General features: G+C 28.8%; 1 long non-coding RNA gene across 2 annotated transcripts; it reads left to right on the forward strand.

The window, feature by feature from the left end:
* Positions 1-3,597: 3,597 nt before the first annotated feature.
* LOC125369228 lies at positions 3,598-5,525 on the forward strand. Of its 2 annotated transcripts, none has more exons than XR_007214874.1 (3): positions 3,598-4,158; positions 4,678-4,742; positions 5,108-5,525. It is a non-coding gene; the product is annotated as an uncharacterized LOC125369228 (long non-coding RNA). The 2 variants fall into 2 exon arrangements; XR_007214875.1 differs by having other exon boundaries at positions 3,599-4,119.
* Positions 5,526-6,000: the final 475 nt, after the last annotated feature.

Raw genomic sequence — 6,000 nt, forward strand, 5'->3', positions numbered from 1 at the left:
CAAAAAAAAATTTAAAAAAAAGAAAACACAATCTTTGAAGTTTTTCGAGATGACATGTATCAAAATGTTAAGATTAATTTTATTAATATAGATTTGTAAATTTAGAATGAAAGATTTTGTTAGATTTTTTTTGTTGTAAATTTTTGAAGGGACGGGAAAGAAACAAAGACAAAAGAAGGAGGAGGAGGAAGAAGAAGAAGAGAGGAGTTTTTTTAAAATTAAATGCTTTTAATTAATTAAAAATATATGTCAGCTTAGTGGACCCCATTATAATCCACGTCAGCTTGAAATAACACTGTTAATGTTTCTATTATAAGTAGGGGCTTACATTGCAGCTTTTGATATTTTAATAATTTTTTTGTGCCTAAAAATAATATAAGGGTTGGTCCGCTCTTCACACCAAACATTAAGGGTAACAATGCATCTTTTCCCCAAGCAGTATTAAACCAACAACTAATACCACCACGACACTTGAAATGACTTTCATAGCTCTAAGACTGTCTCTGAAATTTCTATTATCATCCCTTAATTGCTTTTTTTTTTTATAGAGTTTGCCAATCTTTCTCTCCATTTTAGCATTCTTAATAGAAAGCTCATTCTTCATCTCTAATTCAACATCCTTCAAAGTCAGTTTTTCAACCAATAGGTTCTCTATTGCTGCTTTGCACCTCAATTGCTCTTGTAAAGTCTCTCTTTCCGCCTTTAGCCTCACAAAATAACTCTTTTGGAATGGTAGAAGCTCGAGATTAAGCCATTCAAAAAAACCACAGCCATCGTGCTTGAAACAAGGATTGAAGAGTCAAGTAAATGTTAAACAAAAAAGAATAGCAATCACGAAAGACATAAGTTCAAAAAATACCTTTGAACGTGACATTAAAAAATTTCTTCGAGCTAGGTTTTCATTGGTCATGGAGGTTAAGAGATCTGCGTGAAGTCCATGTCTCTATAAAAATTGGTGGAACTGAGCTCGTGTAAGAAGCACATGTGCCTGATGATATGGAGCTCGAAGTATAGGGGCTTATGTTGATATGTTTTTCATGTTCATACACTATACCTCTAGGGTTAGCAGTAAGTTTGGTGAACTAGAAGGAGTTATAGTTGGTTTCCAGGGTTTCAAAGTAAGGGATAGGAGTTACAAGAAAAACACACCGTTTAATGTCGAAATGCACTATTCTAGTAAGGTCTTAGGTGGAATATGACGCCGCGCTACATTTTGATGTGTTTTAAAGCCAACATGCCATGCCGAACATGCTGGCACAAAGACACCTAAATGTTTGCGAGTGATTCGAATTGTAAATTTCTAAAACTTGAAGACTTTATTTGCTAAAATTAAAAAGCCATGTTAAAAATTCAAAAAGCGCTAAAGGTTAGGATTAAATTTGCAATTAGGCCTTTAAAGAATTTTTCATTATTTTAATGCTAAAAAGGTTTATAATGATATATATATATAGTATTTTATTTTTAAAACGATAACGAGTCAAATATTTAACACATGCAATACAAATAATAAAATAATTTCTTTGTTATAAAACATAGTCCACTTTTAATTTATATGTGGATTAGAATTTTATTAAATTATTAATAAAATTTTAAGGCTATAATATAATTTTTTTTAAAATAAAAAATAAAAATATTACCAATTGAAAACAAGAAAAGTTAAACTAAAAGAAATAATTGATGTTTCTAATTTTTAATAGTTATAAACATTGCATGGTAATAATAAATATGAGTTCTACAAGAGTTAATTGATTCTATTTATATATATTAATGAACTAACTAATGTATCTTAAATATATAATTCCTTAATATAACAGTAATTAATTTTATCTTTATGATCATTCGATTAATTTGATTATGATAGATTATAATAGTTGTAATTATATGATATCATATATTTATATAAATGTATTTTATTAATTATAAAATAAACATTTGGATGTAAATATATTAATATAAAAAGTATAATATATTTTAATTTATTACAATTTTTTTGAAATAAAAATAAGTTTACATAAAAAAATAAGGTGAAAAGAAATATAAAATCAAAATCAAATAATAAACATTATAAGTTAAAAAAATGATATTTTCAAAATAATAATATTAATTTATTAAATAAATTAGCATATTAGTTTTTATTTAAAATTATTTAGTTTATTAATATATAGATAATGAGTTAAATTATTATAATTTATGTATAATGGACGTGAGTAAAATAGCTAGTGTAATTATAAGTTTAGAAAAGAAAAAAGTAAATGATGGAAAGTTATTAATTTGAAAACTCCTAATCGCCAAAATAATGTGATTCTTTTTTAAATTTTCTTATAATTTTGATCAAGACTTTTAAATTTTATAATTCTATTCTAATTTCACTTTAATTCTATATGAACATGATATGCACACAAAAATTGAAGTTATTTTACAGAAATATCCTTTTTATAACTATAATTACATTCTTATCTCAATTTTTTTAAAAATATACATTTTTTAGGCAACAAATTTATAAAAATATGCTCAAATCAAATACTATTAATTATATAAAAACGACAATCACAAAGCCGAAAAATAGATATTAACTTTGATTTTAATAAAAATGAGTTCGTACAACTCACCTATAAGAAATCAAGAATATAGCAGTTTTCTAGAAAAGAACAAAGAGGAATAATTCTCTATTAACATAGAGTAAGGAGAAGAATCAAGTCATGAGATTATGAACTGTCACTTCGGGGAATTGAATCCGAGTATGAGTCTTTAATTTCACATGAAAATCAGGTTGCAACACCGGATTGTTGGGTATGATCACTAGGATCAAATAACTATAAATATTTGATAAAAGATATATAGAGAAAAATGAATTATTTATTAATATAAGAGATGTTTATTTATATGAGAGATCTCCTTACAAAGAATAAAAGTTTACTTATATAGAAAACATAAAATCCTAATTGGCTAAATATAAAAGAAAATTTGATAACTCCACTATTTATCATAAATAAGAAAAAGATAATATCCTAATTATTACTAAATAATTGATGATAATTTTTTAAATAGTATTTTATTTTTTAATAATTGTCCTTAATTGAAATGGAATAAATACTTAAAAAAATTATAAAGTAAACTATCATAAAAAATAGTCAAGTTTATGAAAATATTGACTTTTTCGAATGTCAATAATGCCTTTCACATCTGTTTAGCTGACTGTCAAGAAAGGTAAAGATAAGCGTATATTAATACTGTATTTGGCCGAGTAAATTCGCCGATTGATTTCCCAGCCTCTTCATTGTTAAATTTTGGCCACGTGATTTGAAGTTAAATTTCGGCCATTTCCTCCTTGCAGGATCTTAATGACTATAAAAGTAATACTCATAATTTTTAAATTTTTATTTTTATTTTTATTAAAAATATTTTGATAAATAAATATTTTTAATATTAAATTATACATTTAATGAAATATTTTAATAACCGAATAATATAAATATCATTTAAATTACTATTATTTTATAATTATATTATATCGATTTTTGATAATTAAGTGTGTAAATAAGTGCATGTAAAACATAATTTGGACGTTACTGTAGCAATATATTTAGAGGGGGGCTTATATACATTTTTCCATCTTTTAAAATAAAATTACATTCAAGCCCCCATGCCCTTTTCCTTCTTCGTCCCCGATGTCACCCCCTTCCTCCTCCTCCCTACCTCCATTTCCGCCGCTTGCATCTCCAACAAGCCACCGAAAATTTCTTTCTTCTCCCTCTTGTCGACGGCGCCGCCCTTTTCTTCGTCTTTTCTCGCCGTTTGACGTCGAGCTCGGGGAGAGAGTTGCTCCTCCTTGCTATCGCTGCAAGTGCAGCCTCCTGTCGCCCCTTTCTCACAAATCCGACGATGAATTCGTGCTACCCACCGTCACAAACCCCCAGGTCAAGTCTTCCCCGCCATTTTTCCTCGATGGAAGTTGGAGGTGTAATCTCACCGGAGCAGTGCCTTTCCAACCGCGATCCGGCATCCTCCGACAAGAGTTGGTCGTGATTTTAGTATTTTCGACTCCCGTAGCTCAAGCTTAGTGTAGGCGTCTCCATATTCAAATTCTGACACTATTGGCGGCACCGGTTTTCGGATCCGGTATTTTTTAGATGCACAGAGCTTAGATTTTTAGGCTAGGTAATTTTTATTATGACCTAAAAAAATATTTAAAATTTTTTGAAAATATTACTACCATTAATTTTTAATTATAAATAATTAATTTAATTAGATTTAATTAATTGATAACTTAATTATAAATATTATAAATTAATTAGTATGATTAGTTATTATTCTGTTTTATGATAAGTGGTTGTGAATAATTAGTTTAGATACCGGCAAATTACTTGTGAGTTGGTTGTGAATTAAATATTTATGTTGGACTAGTAAATAAATTTTATAGTTTAAATTGTATTGTGGAGTCGAAAAAAAAATAATACAATTTTGGTGGTCTGACTCCTCTTAAATAATTGTGGAATATTTGAAGTGTTTTAGCAAGTTCTGGATTCGTTATACGGGGATAAATGTCCATATTTAGGGAAAGTTCTGTCGAATTTTCGAGTTGGGATCAGTCGAGAATTCTTTAGCAGTCTAATCTAAGAGTCTAGGCTTAGAAAAAATTATAAAATATTCTATTAATTTGATTATTTTCGTGAATAGATAATCTACCAGCCTAGCTAGCTCCACTCGAGACATAGGAGCAGACAGCGAAACTCAGCAGAACTGTGAGTTAAAGCCATATATTCTACCAAATATGCTAAATCTGGATCTAAATACAATTATTAAATGAGTAGTTAGTAAGGTTATTGTTAATAGTATAAGTAATATTAAATTTATTTTCTTTACTATCAGAATTATTATTATTATTATTATTATTATTATTATTATTATTATTATTATTATTATTATTATTATTATTATTATTATTATTATTATTATTGTTGTTGTTGTTGTTGTTTGACTATTATTATTATTATTATTATTATTATGAATATTGCATTATTAAATTATATGCCATTACATCTTTTGTGAATTAATTTTAGTACCATGTTACATATTATTATTGAGGCTAATGTATATTGTTGCTCAGGATGAGACAATAGTAGAACGTGCACCTGATGGGTTTGCATCAGGACTGTGCACACAGGTGGAAATCAGAGTCAGGTAATCTAGGAATATTCGGTGATGTGCCCTAGTCGAGCACAACTCTCTAGACTTATAGGATTTGATTTGCCGGAGAAAGGTCCCTAGTCGAGCGTTGCTCTCTAGGCGCCGGCTGTATTGGTATTTAAGTGACTAGACTAGACTTAAGGACCTTGGTCGAGCATTGCTCTCTAGGCGCCAGTCTTATTGGAATAAGAGAGTCGAAATGCTGTTAGAATTGGGGTATAAAGTTCTGCTGAAGTACTCGTCCTGTATGTGTTAAAAATTGCAATTATTCTAAAATTACGATATGACATGCATTTATTATTTTGTGATATTCTATACTATTAAATATTTATTTTATATATTTAACTGCTTTAATTCAGAGTATATGATTTTAACTCACTCTAGAGACTGAGTCTCGATTTTAATTTTTTAAGTGACAACTAAGTTCTACGCTGTCTTTCTGGACAATTCGACTTCCTCTCATTCAAGCCTATTGTAATTAATTTCTATCTTTTGTATTTCTAATTATTTAAGTGTCACGGTCCGATCTATGGGCCCGTGACCGTCATTAGGAAACGGATAGGCGTAAGGCCACCAAATCCCGTAGTAAGCCTGAGCGTTCACTAATTCAATCAAATTGTAATCCGGACTTTGACCATTGACACATTTCCACAATAATCTTTAGCCATCAGATACTACATTTAAAATTTGGTTTGCCAGCATGAATATGCAAGACCTGAATTTACAAGCCATTATAAAATTATAAATCTGAAATTTCTACTGCGGAGATTCTAGAAATTTTAAAAGTTAACATACCAATAAAATCAGTTACAT

Source organism: Ricinus communis, chromosome 1, assembly GCF_019578655.1.
Source record: "Ricinus communis isolate WT05 ecotype wild-type chromosome 1, ASM1957865v1, whole genome shotgun sequence".
NCBI classification, from domain to species: domain Eukaryota; kingdom Viridiplantae; phylum Streptophyta; class Magnoliopsida; order Malpighiales; family Euphorbiaceae; genus Ricinus; species Ricinus communis.